Consider the following 22,887-nt stretch of genomic DNA (forward strand, 5'->3'; position numbering starts at 1 on the left):
ACTAATTTTGAAAAACTTAAAATGTGACTTCTGAGATTCAATGTATTTGATCATTTAACTATAATTCAACAACATTACCTTTGGATAACAGCAACCCCGCAAATTTAATACAGAAACACAATAGGTGCGTTTCTGCATGATGGGATTTTGATATGCAAAATGGATTCTGAGAACCTGTTTATATACAAATATAAATGGGATATGATTGCCATGAGACAACTCCCCACAAGAGTCCAACTGACACAAACATTAACATCTATAGGTCACCGGACGTCCTTCCACAATGATCAAAACTAATACTTCATAGTCAGCTATAAAAGGCCCGAAATAACAAATGTAAAACTTGCATGTTTTCATCATATGAATCTATTTATGTCCGTTGTTATCTCTTTACTGGAAATGTAAACTAGTTAAAAATTCATTATTGTGATTGTGTTTTTTGAATTTGTTATAAAAGAGGGACGAAAGATACCAGAGGGACAGTCAAATTCATAAATTGAAAACAAACTGACAACGCCATGGCTAAAAATGAAGAAGACAAACAGAAAAACAATTGAATGTGTTATAAGATGTGTAATAGTTTTAAGTAATGATAGCACCGGGCATACATGTAGGCTAGATAAGCTAGAAATACATTTATGTTGTATCATACATGTATTTACTTATGTGAAGATCGCTTCTTTTTAGATTCCTCAAAGGGATGGTTAAAGTTATATAGAAGAACATATATTTCCTGTATGAAAACATTTTAATGACATGGTAAATCTAATTCCTTTGTTTATTTTTCTTAATTTTGAAAAATTATTGATAACAAATTGTGTAGACTTAAACGAATATGAACTATAATTCTGAGTATTTAAAATGAAAAAGGTTTTGCAGAATTAATTATGTTTCAAGGATTTTGTAATGTGGATAAAGATATTAAGAAACCCACTAGGATGCAGTTTTATTGAGGTATAAAAATGAACATGTCTGTAAAATAGTTATCAAAAGTACCAGGATTATAATTTGATACGCCAGACGCGCGTTTCGTCTACATGGTAGAGAATTCTCGATATCTGACTTTACAAATTCATACATAAAGTATACTTAAGAAATCACAATTAAGACTATATTTGAGATTGAATTGTCTCCCTTTTAAAAAAAAAACCCAAACCATATCAAAATGCATTCAGCTATAATTTCGCCATTATCTTCATATTTTTCTTAATCTAATTAAGATATTTGAATCAAGACAACATTGTTGTACATAGGGAAAACGTTTATTTTCAGTTAGGGAATCATGAATACATTGGACTGTTACCACAATTAAAACAATCTTAATTGATACTGTACGTGAAAGTCTTTTTGTTTATAAGAAACAAACCGATCAAAAACCAGATACAGCCCAATGCCATTAATGGATAGTTTTATGCTTTATGGTCTGGTGCGGTCTTCTTGGAATGTTTTCGTCTTTCATTTTTTTCACACTTCTTCATCCCGGGCTTTAATATCTCAGATCGTTAATCTATGTCCTAGCTTAGACTATTTCTTACGAGTTATTTAGTGTGAATTGTTGCAACTGTCTTTTTATATTGATTTTTACCGACTGCTGTTGCATCACTTTCTAAACTTAGGAGAGCATTTTGAGTCGGTAAACATGTTTTTCCACCGCCATAATTTATGCTCGGTCATATGCTACTCAGTGCTTGACTTTGTTGCTGTTTATAATATTTGTGTTTGGTTCGCACATGTTTGCTTTCTCGTTTTAATTCCCTTGCCTTTCTCTTTCCAAAATAGAGATTTTGTCAGTGCATAATTAATCGACCTTTAAGCGTGCATGCACGTCTTCAACTTGAAAAAAGCAGTTTCGATATTTTAGTATTTATAGTGATTCTGGTAACTTAAAATTATTGACCATTAAACCGTAAGAAAAATAATCGTTATTAATTGAAGCAAAGGAAGGTATAAAGAGCTGATATCCAGTTTAGGATTCAATAACTGGAGACACTGCTATACATCTGTTGTACTTTGTTTAAAATGCCAAGAATTAATTATTAAGTCAAAGCACATTATCATTAAACTATTATAATTGAAATAAAAAATCTCAAAATACAAATATCATCTCACTTTGTTGACCGTCAATCCACGATTTTCAAACCAAAATAGGTTGTATCTCTAATTTAAAGTTGTGTTTAACGTACAGTTATCATAACTAGTATTTTGAAGGGGTTTTTTTTCCGAAAAAAAACCTTCAGATATACTTTATAGTCAAGTCAGAATCAACATATGTGTGAAATTATAAAAAATCAAAAGATATTAAATGTTTATGGTTGATACAAAACTTTACGCCAACATATAAATGTGTCGTATATCTTGTATCAAGGTAGTTCTTGTTTGTTTATTGTCGTCAGTACATAATTAAGGCAATCTGAAATTGAGCCCTGGGTCTGGACTAAAGCTAAAAAACGAAGGCCATACGGTAACCAATAGTTTCTTAAAATCAACATTATTTCCCCTGATAGTTAGCTATCTGATTGTTAATACTGTTAGATATCAAAGGATTTTTTTAAAAGTTTATTTTTGTTGGCTTCATATATATACTTCATCAAATTGTCTGTACGAAATAAAATGCCACTCCGCACCAAATATATAAACACATAAAAAGATGGTTCGTTCCTTCTATGATGTTAACATTAGAAAGAAAAATAACGGAACATCTGAGTTGCTATCTCCTTGCCATATTCTACCAAACATCTCTTTAAACGAGTATCCACAGTAAGGTTGAACATATAAATAACGAAGGTATTTTTTGGGAAGAATTTCTTGCAAATACGTTTATGAAATATCGAATGAAACAAGTGTGGACACAGACTAGCGTGGACAGTATCCAGCATATAAGAGAATTACTCGGTCAAACCAGACATAAGACCCAAACAAATTCGAACTTGATCTGGATTTTATCATGGACATTTGCCAGCCAGACGATACCACCAGATAGACCACCAGAAAGACAGATAAACAAACAGATCAGACCACCAGAAAGACAGATATACAGACAAAACGGACCACCACACCGACAAGACCATCAGACAGACAGGCTGACAGGCAAGATCCCCAAACAGACACACAAAAAAGACCACCAGACAGACACACAAACAAGACTACCAAACAGGCACAGACAGACAAGACAATCAGACAGACAGCAAGCCAGACAAGACAAGACAACCAGACAGGCAGACAGCCAGACCAGACCACCAGATAGACAGAAAAGACCACCATACAGACAGACAGACAGACAGACAAGACCACCAGACAGACAGACATACCAGATAAACAGACAGACAGACAAGAACACCAGATAAACAGACAGACAGACAAGAACACCAGACAGACAGACATACAAGACAACTAGACTACCAAACAGACAGACAGACAAGACCACCACACAGATATACAGAGAAGACCACCAGACAGACAAGACAAACAAGACCATCAGACAGACAGACAAAAAAGACTACAAGACAGACAAACAAATATAATAAAGTCTCCTACAGTACAGCTCCACTTCACAGGTCAGGGACTTATATATCTAGATAACACTAGATGATTAACGATCTATATCAATCAACAAAATGTTTTATAGCTAATTAGGCACAAGTCCCACACAAATCAATTTAGTTTAATTACCAATTAAACTTAACCAAACTTAAACTAAATCAGCATTTCTTTGCGTCTTGGCTTTAAAAGCCATATATGAATATGTAACATAACGTTGCTATGAAATAAAGAGAAGAGCAAATATGTTTGCGGGTTTCTACAATGTACATGAAATACTGTTGAGACCGAATATCTACAGATAAGCCTTTTTCAAATGATTTTTACAGTTCGTTCTTATGTTGTACCATAAAACCACTGTTCCAGGTTAGGGGAGGGTTGGGATTCCGCCACATTACGTACATATGTGCCTGCCCCAAGTCTATAGCCTGTAATTCAGTGGTTGTCGTTTGGTGCCGTGTTACATATTTGTTTCTCGTTCATTTTTTTTTGTACATTAATTAGGACGTTACTTTTTCGTTTGAATTGTAAAACGTTTTACATTTGTCATTTCGGGGCCTTCTATAGCTGACTATACGGTATGGGCTTTGCTCATTGATGAAGGCTCTACTGTGACCATTTTTATCAATTTCTGTGTCATTTGGTCTCCTGTGAAGAGTTGTCTCATTGGCAATCACACCTCATCTTTTTTTTTTTAATTATTTTAAACGAGAAAAATTTATCAAACATACCAACAAACGACAAGCACTGTTCCTGACTTAAATTCCTGACTTAGGACAGGTGCATATAATATATGCTGCGGATTTGGACGTTATAACATTACAATTGAAAAGACGCACTATAAAATATTAATTGAAAATGGCTTTACTCTTAGACTATAAAAAAATGAATGAAATATGAAATCGTGTACCAGTGTTTGACTGAAATTTCTGCAAATTTACTTTTCATATAGTTGTAATGGCTCTTGCTCTTCCTGCATGAAAGAGAATAAACTTTCAGAAAGCAAAAAAAAAACTAATAATTTTGAAACCATCAGCTACATTTTCTTTTATTTATTTTGACTCCTTATAACTATAAAATCTTGATTTATTTCCTTGCAAAAACTTCTAAGCTTGTTCGATTTCATGTAGTATGTGCTGCAACGCATTTAAAAAGATTGGAATTGATGACAGGGGACTCTACAAAGATCCTTTAGTAATCTAAATAAATGTTCATCGGTTGACAAATGACATTGCACATTAACGGAACAACTGTAAAAATACAAATTTCGTCTTCACCGAAAACTTAAATAATCAATTTGGAAAAAAATGTATAACAAAAGATACTGATAAATTACTGTCAAAAAAATATATATATCTGTAAAAACAATCACCGACTTAACATCTTACGTATGCAGTCAGTGATTAAGTTCGTAATACATAAGTTTTCACCTTTTTAACGGTCTAAAAATGATTTTGGGAAAAGAAAGACAATCCAAATTTATAATTTTCACTTTCATACGTACAATGTATGTTACAATGACGCTTGAAAGGTATAAATAACATGAAGTTGACGCTTCATACGTACAAATACCATTGTTAAGTTACATTTAATGTATAAAGTAGATACTTATGTCGCTTGTGTTGTTTTCTCTAGTAAGACTCATCAGTGACGCTCAGATCAAAATTGTTATAAAGCCAAACAAGTATAAAGTTGAAGAGCATTGAGGACCCGAAATTCCAAAAAGTTGTGCCAAATACAGCTAATATATTCCTTGGATAAGAAATTCCTTAGAAACAATGACAGACCCCTCATTTACGAAAGGTCGTAGTGAGAAATGTTTGTCATGCAAAATTATAAGCATAAATGCTTATAAAGAATAAGTATGATATAAATGTTCGCAATAAACATGGTCTTTACTTATACTGGTTCCGGTTCTAATTATTCAAACAGTAATCAATTGTTTAACGAACTTGTCTACTTCAGGTCATTGTAAACGCTGACAGACAGACAGGATATTTAACTGCTCCACTGAGATCCAATTTCACTAACGGCTATAAATATTTGCAAACATACATCTTCTTACCTAATCTTTGTAAATTCCTTAACTATCCAATATGAATGATAAAATGTCCAGTTGAGAGAGGATGACCCAATTTTCATATTACAAAATAAACAGAGAACTCAATAAAATTAGACGGAGCTGAATTTCCAGATTATATAAATAAAGTGGTCCAGAATTTTTTCTCACACAAAGCAAAAGTGTAAAATTACGAATTCTGAAACAAAAACAATTGCGCAAAAGGCTAATTTACAATTTTTGTAAACATATGATTATGTGTTTTGTGTCAACCCCTAAATGACCTATTAATAGTGTCTCGTTTTAACCTTTACATGACCTATACCATGTGCTATGAGTCAACCCAGTGTGCTAACTCCTATATGTCCTATACCATGTTTTTTTATTTGTTAACCTCTGTATGCCCCATACCTTTTTTGTTTGTTTGTATTAACCCACACATCATATATAACATGTGTTGTGTGTTTACCCCTACATGACCTATACGAAAAAAAGTTTTTAGATATAACATTCTTTTTTTTTTCTCAGCAATTCCACCCATGATGCATTACCCTGTAATGACTATGATGTATTACTTTATGAAAACAATCACGAATCAGGAGGTACATTGTGAGTGTTTAAATTTGTCAACATTTGAATTGGACACACATTATACCTGGGTTTTTTTTTGCCACAGCATGTATCTATAAACGGTATCAACTGAAATTTACACGCTTGAAACAAACTAAAGTTTACATAAATCAGCGTTCAAAAATATAAAGCTACTTGCAGTGAAATGAAGAATCAAGTTGTAGCTGCATTGCTCTGCTTAATAGTTGTTCTGTATGCTGAAGGTGCGTGTCTAACTTGAAGGAAGAAAATCATAGATTACAAATATATTGTTTTTTAGTTACGTTAAGGTTCATGTGGACCTTTTTGGTTGAAATGTCTTCACCTCTAAATTTACTCTGAGTACAGATTAATCTGTGCATCTGGAAAATTTTTAAGGCATAGCATGCCCTAGATAAATACAATTCGAATTCATTGTATGTTTTAGAAAAATCAAAACTTAACTGAATTTAGCAAAAGATAATAAATTAGCAAACAGCTGAGTTTTACTTCATTTGGTTCACTCAGGTACACAGTTTCAATCACTCATTATTGTCAGGTATGTATTGCTTATAGATTGTCAATGTTAATCAATACAGTTCGCTTCAATTATCACCTGTTGGGATGTTCTCAACCTCTTTCACAACTTAGTTTCTTTAGCACCAATGGAGGAATGAAAGAGTGTACTTCAAAATCCTTTTTAAATCTTATTCTGATTATTAATATAACAGAAAGTAAAGATAAAGATAACCTATATATTTCTATTTAGTCGGCTTGATATATTGTTAAGACACTCGTTTAAAGACATAAAACTGTGTGTTGCCATATGTATTGAGCGCATTTAGTTTGGTTACTACAGTCGGGTTTCTATGATGAGTTTATTTACAACCACTGGGTCGATGCCACTGCTGGTGAAGATTTATTTCCCCGAGGGTATCACAAACCCAGTAGTCAGCACTTTTTGTGCTGACATGAATTGTCATTGATATGGTTATATCTATAAATTTACTGTTTACAAATTTTTGAATTTTTTGAAATACTAAGGCTTTTCTACCTCAGGCATAGATTACCTTAGCTGTATTTGGCAAAACTTTTAGGAATTTTGGTCCTCAATGCTCTTCAACTTCGTACTTTATTTGGCCTTTTTAACTTTTGTGGATTCGAGCGTCACTATTGAGTCTTTTGTAGACGAAACGCGCGTCTGGCGTATATACTAAATTTAGTCCTGGTTTCTATGATGAGTTTATATACAACCACTGAGTCGATGCCACTGCTGGTGGAGATTTATTTCCCCGAGGGTATCACAAGCCCAGTAGTCAGAACTGTTTGTGCTGACATGAATTGTCATTGATACGGTTATATTTATAAATTTACTGTTTACAAATTTATGAATTTTTTGAAATACTAAGGCTTTTCTACCTCAGGCATAGATTACCTTAGCTGTATTTGGCAAAACTTTTGGGGATTTTGGTCCTCAATGCTCTTCAACTTCGTACTTTATTTGGCCTTTTTAACATTTTTGGATTCGAGCGTCACTGATGAGTCTTTTGTAGACGAAACGCGCGTCTGGCGTATATACTAAATTTAGTCCTGATATCTATGATGAGTTTATTTACAACCACTGAGTCGATGCCACTGCTGGTGGAGATTTATTTCCCCGAGGGTATCACAAGCCCAGTAGTTAGCACTTTTTGTGCTGACATGAATTGTTATTGATATGGTTATATTTATAAATTTACTGTTTACACATTTTTGAATTTTTTGAAATACTAAGGCTTTTCTACCTCAGGCATAGATTACCTTAGCTGTAATTGGCAAAACGTTTAGGAATTTTGGTCCTCAGTGCTCTTCAACTTCGTACTTTATTTGGCCTTTTTAACATTTTTGGATTCGAGCGTCACTGATGAGTCTTTTGTAGACGAAACGCGCGTCTGGCGTATATACTAAATTTAGTCCTAGTATCTATGATGAGTTTATTCTGAAGTATAACTAGCATCTGCTTTAAATGATATTAATGTAAGAAATGCAATCAAAACTTGTCCTTTTATTTGTATGAAGCAAGAAGCAAGAAATCAAAAATGTGGTCACGTTTATTAAAGTTAAAAAAAGAAGCTTGTGCTTATCTAACAAGCATAAAAAATATTAGTTTTCCCCTTTTTTTTAACATAATGTCTTTTAACTTTGGTTTGGTTTCCAAACATTTATCTTCTTCACCAGCCTTGACTTGAACGGGAGAAGCTAGATCCAATATTGATAATACTTTAGATATAACTTGACAGCATTTTTTCATAGTTTTATCTTTTTAAGGGGTATTACTAAATACTATTAGCAACAAGACGATCGTCTGGCGTACAGCATTGTCAGCACGGCATCTATGTCTATGATTTGTTAATTTAATTGTTGAATGTTAATAGTTAATAATTTTACCAGAACTGAAAGGGGATAAATAACGTTATGCTACAAGTTTTACTTAATTGTATAGACTGAAATCACTTTAAATGATATAATTTTTTATCCAATATTTTTATTTTGAGCATACAATTCTGTATAGGTGAACCATATGGCAAAGGCAAATGCAGAGGCAATGCAAAGTACAGTTCAAATTAGGCGGTCAGAAATATGGATACTATGACCATGGAAATCCATGTAGATCGTGTAAAGGTAAACTTGTTACAGTTCTTAATTTAGAATTATTATTTTTTTTTTTATAAAATTGGATAATAAAGATTTAGTAAATGAGGAAATTTCTAATTAACAATATATTACCTATAAAAAAGAATTATTTGACAGACATTTATTAAAGTTTAGAATGTTATTTTTACTTTAATAGTGTTAATTTTACCTCCTATGAATTCCTATATTCTTCATTTTCTGGAATGGCAAGTTAGAACATTTGGTCAGCAAATTATGAAAATATATATTCTTTTTATTTTGTTAATTATAGCCCCTTGCAAAACTCTTCCAACCACATGTCCAGCGGGTTACAAGAAACTGACAAATCAAAGTATTAGTCCAAATTGTTACCTTTTCGGAGGCAGCAATACAGAAAATAGAACAGATTGGCACGTAGCAATTGGAGTTCAATATACAACATACTGGTATATTTAATACGAAAAACTGTTACTTAAAATGTTATTTTTAAATATTAAATGCACTTTCTAACTAATAGTTATCATAGGTATAGGTATTTGTATGAATATTGTAAGCTAGAAGTTGAAGGATAAATATTGTGCTTGCTTTTAATATGACGAATACATGATCTTTCAAACAGTTTAATTGAGGTATGGTCTACTAAAACAAGACTATATATGTATTGCCCACCTTATTTCTAAATATCTCACTACTTAATATGAAAGCTCTGTGAGTAGTACATTTATACTTCTAAGCTAGAAGAAAGTTAATGATTACATCTGATTCCAGGAGTCTTCGTAAGTAATAGGGTCACTGTATCTGAAGCTTAACCCTGCAGTTATAAGTTACTCCTTCTTCTTTCTTTGGTTTTTAATCATCTTTTTTTTTAAAACAGTGGCAGCTATGATTGAAATTAGTGACAGTCATTAAGAAATTTTTAGGTTTATGGAGGTGTTAATTTTGTTGTTGTTGATATTTTGGGGGTCAATTTAAAAAAGAATGTTTGAAATGGTAGGAAGGATATTTGACTCCTGTTATTTATATAAAGTGATGTACGTGTCCTCCTGGTCTTCCTGTTTGTTCACTAGCTGGTCGTTCTTTTGGTTTCCGGATGATACTTAATTTCCGTATGAAGTTACCTCAGCTTCCTTTTTCATAAAAATCGGCAGATCGCAATACGCAAGTGCGAAGGGGAAATAACCAAATTGACAGAGAGAGTCAACAAACGTAAACATCGCTTCGTCATACAAGTAAACATTATGTATCTTATTATACATGTTACACACTTGCTTGCTTTCTTGATATTTTTGCTTATTTGTTGAAAGGTGACAGTCGGAAAACTTTGGTTCAAAACACGACCATTAATTAGATGCCACACTTCCATAACAACACTAACCAAGTGGAATATTATTTTAACAATATTACGATGGATATGTAAAAAATGATGAACATACTAGCATGACGAACTAATAGAAGATTAAGTTAATAATAAATGCATGCATTGGATCAATTATTGGATTTACATTATTTTTCATTTTTTCACCAGTCACTCGTTTCATATTTATAATATTTATGTTTTATGAATTTACGGCGCTATAACTATACAACAAATCCGCCTACCAAAAAAAAAAATGATCAAAATTTGTTTTGACACTAATTATTTTTTATATAAGGGAAATACCGCAGTTATGGATACTTCTAAATTTGATTACATCAGTCAGTGTTGTTGTGAAAATATGACAGGCAATTAAAATTCGTGTTTTGAAGCCGAGGTTTAACGATTGTTATCCGTAAACAATTAACAAAGACACATGGAGATTGAGCACGTGTTTAACATGTACAATCAGATAATAGTTTATTTCAGTGACAGATCCATGCATATTGCGATTACCGGAATTTTACGAGTAGGGTCACGCTAAGGTCACTTTGCATACGGAAAATATGTCGGCGAATTGCTTCCTGGAAGCAAGCAATTAAAAAAAAACTTCTTCTGAATGTGGACAAATCATAGAATTTTCTTCAGAAAAAGTATATGTACATAAGTTTATTATGAAAACTATCCATTTTGTTATAAAAAGCATACGCTTTATTTTTTTTATAATTTGTGGTTTCATATGACTTTAAGTATAAAGTGAAGCCATACTCAATTGCGGGTTATATTGTATTCAATGGTATGCTCTTCTGTCCATTTGTCTATTCGTGTTCTACATTAATTTGTGTCATATTTTTCTCATCTACTACTAAACAGTATGACTTATTATTTATCACCAGTTTGGCAGTTGTGAGTGGCAATTGTGAACACCTTTCAGATCCGTTAGACGAGATTTTTTCCTGTTTCCCGATGTTTTAAAACTTTTAACATGTTGAATACACTTTGAAAAATATTGTCATTTGCAGTATACGTTAATCAGCAGATCAGCTGTAAAATTTAATTTTATGTTGCAATTTGGTTTGTAAATTGTCGTATTTTGTTTAAAAGTAACACGAATGTTCTTGGATTGTCTTAACTGTATAACAGGTTCATGTTTGTTCAAGATATATTGACAAATCGCTCTCATGTCTCATTCATACGTACATTTTATTAGAATTGAAGTAGAATCTAATGCTGATCTTATTCGATAATCGGGTTCACACACTCTTCTTTTTAAATTCGAATTGATTCGAATTGGCTAATACGAATTATCCGGTTCGAATTAGAAATACGTTTTTGTTAATAGGTACTAAACGTAAACGTCGTTAGGACAGTGAAGCGAATTTGTAGCGTATTGCAATTCGAATTGACTTTAAGACGTATTTTGTTTCGATTGCGAATTAAACTAATTCGAATTAGTTAATACGAATCAAATTCGAATTACATGTGTGTACTCAGCATTAGACTAGTACTTTTGACTTGAATATGAAATAGAATTTGGCAACTCTCAAGAACTATAAAAATGCTGTTTTTGCAATTGAAAAAAGGTATACATTTAAAAAAAAAAAAAACAAACAGTCTTCTTTAATCTAGAAAATTTTAAAATGTGAAAAATGTGTATTTTTTTCTGTCTAGGCGATATGCACCAGTACTCCTGGTGCTTACTTGTGGATTCCAGAAACAGAAGAGAGGCTAAAGCAGTTTTAGTCAAATTTGATATATGGTAAGCAGTTGTCACATTTTGAAGTCATTTTGTCGTAGTTGTGATTACATAGGTTTATATATTTATGTTGGTTATTGTGTTGTTAGTTTGCTTTTCATTGATCTTTTTATCACATTTTCATTTATTCATATTATTGTTAGAGATCTTTTTTGTTTTATCTAATAGTTCTTTATTTTTGCTCAATTCTACATATTTCTGTGGGTTTGATATGTAAAGTCCCTTGCATTTTTTTGTGACATATAAATTGTAAAGAAAAGATTTTCTTTGCTTTATAACCCCTACAGTTGTTACTATTAATATCTTTTTACATTGAGCAGGTGGAGATATATGTAAAAGTCAGTGCAACTCTATCATATTGAAATATGAAGTAGCGGGGATATATCATTCATACCGTTCCGTCAGACGTTTTGGTTTCTAAATACAAGATCAAATACTTGATATCAGGTTGCAACATTACTCAGAGAAATGGTTACTCATAATTATAGGAAGATCCCTATTCATATATTGTTGCCCCGTAATGCTCTTCTATACTGTTTCAAATTAACAAACTTTTAAAAAGACTTTCCATTTTTTATTTAGTCCCTTGTCGAAAGTGGTCTCATTAGCAATCATACCGCATCTATTTTGTTTTTTTTAAATATATGTTATATAAATTGATAGTACGTAAATAAAGGATTAAAAAATCAGAAATAATGAAGGGTTCGTGTGCTCGTTTCCAGGATAAAAGCTGTTGAATATTTTTTTCTGAAAATGATTCTATCTACCGGTAGATGTTTCATACATTTAGCATTGGCACATTTTTCATTTCAAAATCCTTTAAAAATAACAAGGACTTTATAAGATTTTCAAATATGGCCTTTGTTGTGATGTTATACTATTATTTCAGAAAAGGAAGAAGGTTTGGTACCATTAAAACGTTTAATCCATCCGCAGTTATTTGCCCCTGTCCTAAGTCAGGAATCTGATGTTTACTGGTTGTCGTCTGTTTATGTGGTTTATGTTTCGTTTATATATATAGATTAGACTATTGGTTTTTCCCGTTTGAATGGTATAAACTAGTATTTGTTGGGCCCTTTGTAGCTTGCTGTTCGGTGTGATTCAAAGCTTCGTGTTGAAGGCCGTACCTTAACCTTCAATGGTTTATTTTTAGAAATTGTCACTTGGAGTGAGAGTTATCTGATTGGCACTCATACCGCCTCTTCCCATATCTATTTTAAAATATATGTTATGAAATTATGGAAAGAAAGTAGGGGTAAGTGTGCAAAAACTTTAATTGAACTTTATAAGAGAAACTAGTTCAATTTGTGTACTCTCCTACCAAATTAGAAATACCCATCAAAGACTTGTAGTAAACGCGTGTTGATAATGTTAAAAGAAACAGCGACTGATAAAATATCAAAAGCCTTTGAAGTTTTACAAAATAGAGAATTTATATTTCAAACTACATTAGAAAAATAACCGTTTTAAATCTGATGCAGTAATGCAAAGAAATGAACCTTTTTAAAGATAAATGATTATCGTTGTATTCCAAATAAATATAAAATAATTTATGCTGTCAATTAATATTTTATCTTTTGCAGGAAAATTAGAGAATTTTGACATTTTCACTGGAGCAAACAACTTAGCTGACAGAAATAGTTATGTTTATGTAGGAACAAATGAACCATTCGACCCGAACAATCTACCATTTGGTATATGTACGTATATTGACCATTTTACAGTTTTATCACAATTATATATTTCTAGTTTGAAAAAACAACTATCAGGATTATTTGATAAATGTTTAATAAAATTATACATGGATTGACATTCACAGACTTTTATGGACTGCTTACCATTAAAGAGGGCGTTTACTTTGGCCGGTCTGATCATCAGTATATTAGTTCAGTGGTTTTTTCCAGTTTAAGTTTTGGATTTAGGTAGGGTGACATTTTTAGTTGAAGATAGTTTATGCCATCATCTACAGATTACGCGCAATCGGCTTACTGGTTCTTGCTAAAATGTATTTCCTACTGTTGTATGGCATATCGAAAAATTTCTTTCTATCAATCAGGTTCAACCCAACGTTTTCTGCGGGTAATGCCTGTACCAAGATAGGGAAAGGCCAGTTAGTTTCTATTTGTCACGTTTGTTGCTGTCGTATAACATTTCATTTTAGCAGGTTTTAGGGAAACCTTTTTTCAATTTATCTACGTATAATTGTAAATCCTCCTTTTAAGCATATTCCCTATCATTCTATACACATTCGTATTTTTTTAAATACTTAAAAAAAGTTTTGTCTTTACGAATTTTCATGAAATTTCCAACCTCCAAAATATTTGATGTTTTCTAGTTCTTTCATAGTTGTTTCCCAGAATGAATACGAGAAACAAGATGACATGTATACGTAAATGATTATCTTGATATTGTGACATAAGAATTAAAGAATTTTAATCTTAAAATTACAAAAATAATTTGAAAGTAGCTCTATGAAACTGCAAACATTTATGAGATAATTAGTAGAAATTTCATGAAAATTTGAGAAAAAATGAACTAAATAGGAAATTTGGCAACATTTATGTTTTATATATAATATGAAATAAAAAAACAACGAAAGAATTAATTATGTGTACACACTTAACAGATATCTAAGGGTGTATTAATAGGGTATGCATCGATATACGTTAACAATTACCAGAAGAAGTAAGCAAGGATGTATCACCTGGCTAAGAAGTTAACAACAAATAAAATTGAGAATAAAAATGGAAAATGTGTTTAATGAGAAAACAATCCGAACAGAGGGCAAGAAACAGCCAAGATCCCTTTATAGGAGAAAATCTCGCACCCGGAAGCGTGGTTCGGCCGGCCCCTAAATAAAAATGTGTACTAGTTCAGTGATAATGGACGTCATGATAAACCCCGAAATATATAAATGAACTAAAGTTAAAAAAAAACATTCAAGACTAACTCAGACCAGATGCTCCTGACTTAAGAAAAACGCAAACAAACGACGGAGTTTAATATGTTTTATTAGATCGAGACCCTCCCCTATATCTTTAGCCAATATAGAAAAACAAACACACAGCAATATGTACAGTATAGGTAACAACAGAAACTAAGCAAATGACAATGATACATCAATTAACATAGGACTACAAGAAGTTAGTTACTGACATGCCAGTTTCAGACCACTATTAGATTAATTAGAATATTATGTCTTTATTATATAAATATCAAGCACCATTCCGCCCGTTAGACGTTTAGTATCATTCCATCATAAAATATATGAAAAGAATATAAACCGTGTAAAGCCAACAACTTTTTTTAGAATAAATGTGTTTATTTTCAATGTAAAGACTCTATAGGCATGATAAGCGAATCGATATTGAAGCCTAAATATTCCATCTATAATTACCTGACAACAGTATCCTAGCTATATCCTTTCTTCATAAGTCTGTTCCTTTTTTGGCTGTTTTCTTCCCTTTGTTCGGGTTGTTGTCTTCTATAATATTTCTCATTTCCATTATCGATTTTATTAAAGGTTTTGTTTGATTTAGCGGTGAATGTCGACATTTTTGTGCTTTGTATGAACATTACCGTAAAAGATTGGTTGTGAAATACCTGAACATATAAGAAGGCTGCATGTTGATTTATATTTACAAATGATGTCCTTGTACCGAAGATAAAATTTAGTAAACCTTTTGACTAGATTGTGATATCGAAATTTCTGGTGTAATAATTTGTCAATAAATAAACTTTCTTACCTAAGCTTGACGCGGGATTGCCGATTTTTTCTAAGTGTGAAACGTGAAAGTCAATTTATTGTGCCTCGAAAACGGGACTTGATGTCTAGCGGGACAAGGCGAATTGCTTACATACATAGTGTAAGCGGGATACAGGAATCTGACATAACAGTAAGCGGGATCCGGGATCAGAACCCCCCAATGAGCCTCCCATAAACTGAGTCGGATATAATCGACTCTTATAAAAATGAGTATCAATACATCTGATAATCGATTCAGGTTGACAAAATATCTATGTAATGTTTTCAACTGTTTGAAAATTCAGCTGTTATAGGAAAATCTACAAACAAACCAAAACTCATCTATTTTTTTGTATTTTGAAAATTTCTTAATCAAAGTTCAAATCTATTTCTCACACTTAAATCATATCATATTCCAACAGTTTTCAACATAGCCATCCTTCCTAATGTAATGTTAATCTTTTCGATATGATCATTTGACATTTTTTTAAACTTAGATGTTTTCGTACTTAAACAGATGAACATACTTCAAATGTAATATATTGTCTTTCAATTTTAAATAAATCATATATAGGAGTATTTTTTCTCTATCAAAATCATAAAAGTTTTACTCTTGACATTTAATGCATTAAGCTTTCTTTTAGCGCTTGGAAGTATTCATATTTCAAAAAGTAAATAGTGTGTCGAACTGGAGTGGGATCTGGAAAAACGTGTATTTGAATGGGACGCTGATCCTTGTTCTAGAAGTTCGAACGAGGGATATATTTACGAGTTTCCAATTGTAAGATGTTAAGCAAACACATTATTCGCATTGTTTGAAGTTTTCTGGCAGTGGTATCATTCTTTGATTAGACATTTTATTTTTACGTTATGCATTAGATTATCATTTTATTTCGGGTAACACACAGATTATTTTTATCGAACTAAAACCAAAGAGTTTTTGGTGTTGCTTAGTTTTACAAACTAGTCGACTGACTAACATTGTAGGTGCATGTTTCCTTATCATTGATTGTGCTTGTTATATTATTTAGTTACAAAATAGACCGGAAGTATATCATTTTAACAGTTAACTGTTCCGGTACAACTACATCTTTGTGTCATAGATTTTTCTAAATTTGCAGGAAGGTTTACACTCATCGATGAGTTTGATAAGAAAAAAAATAATCTAAAATTGAGACATTTAATGTGAAAGAAAAAGCCGAGAGAGAAATATCTCACATTAATTCATAAAAGATATGCCAGTATAAATTCTTCACTTTGATATTTGGTATGTGTCCTGTTCTCGATTGTGATATTTTGGCTGAGCGTTGATTCGCATGGCGGGGGAATCATGAAGGTAGGAGACGTTTACCATGTGATGTACCCTGTCTGACTACTTATGGAATTGATGCAATTCATTCATTTTAGGTTAGTTACCTCTACTTACCCTTCCGGAGCACCTGAGATCACCCCTAGTTTGTTGTGGGGTTCGTGTTGCTTATTCTTTAGTTTTCTATGTTGTGTCATGTGTGCTATTGTTTGTCTGGTTGTCCTTTTCATTTTTAGCCATGACGTTGTCAGTTTATTTTCGATTTACGAGTTTGACTGTCCCTCTGGTATCTTTCGTCCCTCTTTTAAGGGTGTTCTCTCCTCTGATTCAAAATAACAAGCTTTTTTAAAGACTATTTAAGTTAATAACATTTAGATAAAGGATCTAAAAAGCAGAAACAATATTAGGGTTTGTGTGCTCGTTTTCGAAATATAAGCCATTAGAATTTGATGGATAATAATTCTGTCTAGATTTTTCATACATTTAACATTGGTACCTTTTTCTTTCATAAATTATTTAAAAAGATTTAAGATTGTAAATACTTTTTTTTTTTAATGGATAAAACCAGAGGATTCTGAATATCTGGCAAAAATCCAAAAAACAAGAGGAGCGAACATCTTTAATCGAATTCTAAAAATTAAAGTTAGGAATAGTATTTTGCCTGATTTACAATTCTTTTTTTAAATCTTTTTCTGTTGTCATTATATTTTTTCATGGTTATTATCTATTATGTAAATTAATAATGTGCATAGGTCTTCAAAAATATGTACAATTTAATTTATAATTTATGATAAGAAAGTTCATATGCACACATTTCAAATACTAGTGTGTACTAGCTAGTTCTAGCTTGACATATGTTAAAACCTTAAAACCATGCATGCAAGTCTTACAACCTGGAAAATGTAAAGAAAATTAAATCCTGACGATATCCACACTTTTAGTTAAGGTTCTAACTCTATACATAATATAGCAGTTCAGGGTACGATTTAACCGAGCAAACCATGTACTAAAGTTCATGTTGTGTTCAACATCACTGTGTACTAAGTCGAATTTTTAGGGCAATATATATTCGTAGATATAACGGGAAATCATATTATTTTGGATTACTAGAGTATCAAAATATTAATTCTATATGAAAACGTTTATATGTATGACAAAAAAGATTTTTCTCTCTTTCAGGCCGAAGCATGTTACTAGTCATACAAGTTCATTGAAGAATTTGAAGTTGGACACCTTTTATTAAATAAAATCATACAAAATACTTTCTTTTATAATTTCATATTTCGTACTAATTCAAATTGGAAGCCTTGAACTATAAAAGTTATCAAAGGTACCAGGTTTATAATTTAGAACGCCAGACGGGCGTTTCTTCTATATAAGACTCATCAGTGACGCTCATATCAAAATATTTATAAAGCCAAACAAGTACAAAGTTGAAGAGCATTGAGGATCCAAAATTCTAAAACGTTTTGCCAAATACGGCTAAGGTTAACTATGCCTGGAATAAGAAGTCCTTAGTTTTTCGGTAAGTTCAAAGTTTTGTTAACAGGAAATTTATAAAAATTACCACATTGATATTCATGTCAACACCAAAGTGTTGACTACTGGGATGGTGATACCCTCGGGGACGAAACGTCCACCAGCAGTGGCATCGACCCAGTGGTGTATAAAAGATTCATAATTCCGGAAAGGTTATCCGATGTCAAGACTTCAGTGTTAGCGTCTCCTGCTGTGCATATATTATCAACCATGCTAATCAAAGACAATAACAATTAAAACCAAGGACTAAACAAAGACTCACAAAACCAAGACATTTACATCATCAGTTATATATAATAAATAAGAAACAACACGAACTCCACTAAAAACCGGGAGTGAAATCAGGTGCTCCGGGAGTGTAAAAGCATTTCCTGCAACGTATACCGCACCTGTCGTGTTATTACTTTGTTCAGTTCGGTAATGATGGAAGGTTATTATGACTGAGAAAGAATATCATATATGATTTCTGACACACTTTTGTCATAATGGCCAATCAGCTCATGATGGCGACCGTAAAATTTCTTGAGTGATGACCTTAATTTGACTAAAATATCACAATCAGGAATTAGATACGATCGGTGAACTTATAGATAAGACAGCTATCAAAATATAATCGTGATAACAGAACGCAACTAAATTGATACACCAACCCGTTGGAAAATTGATCAAATTTATGTACCGTCAATATCAGTCATTCTTCCTGATAAAAGAGGGACGAAAGATACCAGAGGGACAGTCAAAATCATCAATCGAATATAAACTGACAACACCATGGCTAAAAATGAAAAGGACAATCAGACAAAGAATAGTTCACATGACACAACATAGAAAACTAAAGAATAAACAACACGAACCCCACCAAAAACTATGGTGCTCCGGCAGCGTTAGCAGATCCTGCTCCACACGAGGCACCCGTCGTGTTGCTTATGAGATAACAAATCCGGTAAATAGTCTAATTTCGGTAGGTCACATTTATCAAATAGAAGGGGATTGTAGTTACGACGTAAGGAACATATCCGATATGTGAAACGGTCATTCCATAACGGTCAACAAACTCGTGAGGTCAACCAACTCGTGACTAAATTGATACACCAACCCGTTGAAATGTTGATCAAATTTATGTACTGTCATTTCAGTCGTTCTTCCTGATAACTATGTTGGAGCAGTTTTTGTGTCAGTAGTACACCCCCTATAGATGAAGCCATTATACGGTGAATATAAACAAGAGTTTAGTATCAATTTATACATTTAAATGTCCTACGATGGGACAGAGAATGAGTTAATGACAAATAAAAAGCTGAAATTATCATGTCATTAAATCTAGTTTAAGGTCCACCATATGTGTCAATATCAAGAAAAAAATCCTAATTTGATACAGACTTTCAAGACTAGTAGTATCTTTATTTCTATAATTAACTAGAATATCGGAAATACAAGCATTCACTGAAACATGGTTTGCGTTGTGATACATAGTGTTCCGTGTAGTGTTTGTAGACAGGTATTTGTCTTGCAATTCAAGTATTGGATTAGGTCTGGTGCTTCGACTAATTGTTTTGAAGGTCCCTTGATTATCCTCTCTCCCATGGGAAATCATCAATGTTCTTTTTTTCTTTGAGTAGGTTATGTATAAATTTGTTTTTACACGAGCATTGTTGAAACATTAATCCACCAAATTCAACAAATATGGTGTTGATCAAAACGAAACGAATTTTGATGATGTCGTCTTTTGTACATACACTAGTAACATGTAGTTCTCCTTTTGAAGGGTTCGATATTTCGCCCGTCTTTTTCATAGTTCTTTCATTCTTTACTATGTCAAGGTCCCCGGTTATATCATGATCAACAGGATTTTTTTTTTGTTTGTTTGGGGACGGTAACGTTGAACAAGAACAAGAAGGCGGTTTGGATTCATCATCTTTAAGATCAAGATCTCTAATATCCGCTTGTGGTTACAAATGTTGGATGCAATGCACTATAGCAACTTTATATTACGACTAATCAGGTTGTGTTTTATGGACAGATTTTTTTATTGGAATTTGTTGCTCATATTAACTCATATAAGCTATTATTGAAGATAGTGCTTTGAAACTACGTTTTCTTAAAAAAAAAAACGTAAGTGCATTAGCCTCAGGGAGAAAGAGACGTGAAAGATACCTTAAGGATAGCCAAACTAATAAGTCTAAAACGAACTGGAAATCCTATCTTTAAATTTTTAAAAAGACCAACCAAAAAAACCCACAGAAAACAGCTTACAGAACACGATATAGTAAATTAAAGACTGGACAATACAAGCCCCAATAAACCATTTCAGGTATTCCTGAAATGCTAGCAGATCCTGCTCCACTTTTATTTCGATTGATAGTTTACTCATGCAAAACAAAATCGCGGACTTAAGATTAAGAAAAATTGTAACGTCTGCATCTATAAGAGAACAAGTGTCATGTCTATGCAAAGTCCATTAAGAATCGTTGATTTTTTTAAAATCTGGACTCATTATTGGCTTTTCATGAAAAAGAGGGAATTACACACGGAAAAAGTTAAAATTTGAAGAACATTTATACAGGGAAGGTATAGGTTTTTGTTTGCTAATAATAATCAGTACTAAGCAAATCATGGCCTCATAATAGCAAATAAAATGACGAAAGGAAACGAAGAATGTATATAACAACCCGTGCAAAGAGCAAAACACAGCACTTGACAACCGATTGGCATTGAACACAGCAAGAAAATCCCATATCAGGAGACGGGCGTCAGCTGACACTTACATAAAACTGTACACTAGTTCAATGAAAACAATAAATAAACATTAATAATCACTAAATTGCAAATGGGTCTCCAAATTTTGGTACATACCTAGACCGATTTTGTACTGCAATTGTACAATCTAAGATGGCGGTATACCATGAACCTACTTTAAACATGATTTGTAAAAACTCGACACTCCCCTATACCTCTAGTCAATGTCGATTAAACAGACACAGTGCAATATGCACATTAATATTCATTTTAAAAGAATTCCAATTCGATGTCAGAATAGGTAACAAAAGTAACTTATAAAAAATAACAATAATACATGAATTAACGAATGACTACTAACAGTTACTTACATGCTGGCTCAAACCCCTATTCTAACTAATTGAAAGCATATGTCTTCATCATATGAAAATCAAACGCAATCTCACCCGTTAGTGGTTAAGTATCATGGTATCATAAAATATACCAGAAGAACGTATCCTGTATCATGCTTTCAACTGTTTTTAGAATAAATGTGTTTATTTCTGTTGCAAAGAACTTATTAGTGAATCAATGTCGTAACTATATCCCTTCTGAATACGTCTATTTGAAGGTTTGGCTTATGAGATGAATGTCGACATGATTGTGCTTTGTATGGAATATTGCCATAAACCATTGGATGTGAAATACATTAACGGATAAAATAGATGCAAGAAGATGTGGTATGAGTGCCAATGAGACAACTCTCCATCCAAGTCATAATTTGTAAAAGTAAATCATTGTATGTCAAATTTTGGTCTTCAACACGGAGTATTGGCTTACACCGAACAGCAAGCTACATAGACCCCAAAACATAACTTTTGTAAAAGCATTTAAACGGGAAAATCAACGGGAAAATCTATATAAGACGTCTGCATGCCATCAATTTGATCTTGATAAAATTTAGTAAATGTATGACAAGTTTGTGATAACGAGAAACCTGGTGTGATACATGTTTAGCCATACAGAGATTAAAATCCAACACAGTGTTTCATACACGAGATAATCGAACAAGCTTAAATATATAAACACCATAAGATGGTTACGAAGTCGGGCTCCTGAACGTTGTCATATAAAAAGGATATCAAAAATCGTCTCTCTGATCATAAATTGTGGTGTTAAGGTTCACATTAATGTTCGGGGAAATGAAACAATTTATAAGTTTCACTGTCCCTTTGGTATCTTTCGTCCCTCTTTTAGATACTTTGAATGTTAATAGATTAAACTGAAGAAAGAAAAAGATTACTTTGGGAGAATTTACTCTTCAATTTGAAACACCCACATCAAAAGATCTGAAGTAATATAAGAAATATAAGGAGATGTAGTATGATTGCTTTGAGACAACTATACACCAAATTTCGAATGAAAGGGACCTATTCTATTATCAGCAATCAAACGGCCTTCATCAATGAGATATTTCCTTCCGCATAGTCGGCTATAAAAGGCCACGATATGAATAGTATGAGACAATTCAACTGAGAAAACTAACTAATCTTTACCAAAATCTTTTCATTCACGAAAAGCAAATATAGACACGAACCAACGACTCACATTGAACAGCAAGCTCCTGACTTAG

This window comes from Mytilus galloprovincialis, chromosome 3 (genome assembly GCF_965363235.1).
Source record: "Mytilus galloprovincialis chromosome 3, xbMytGall1.hap1.1, whole genome shotgun sequence".
Classification (NCBI taxonomy): domain Eukaryota; kingdom Metazoa; phylum Mollusca; class Bivalvia; order Mytilida; family Mytilidae; genus Mytilus; species Mytilus galloprovincialis.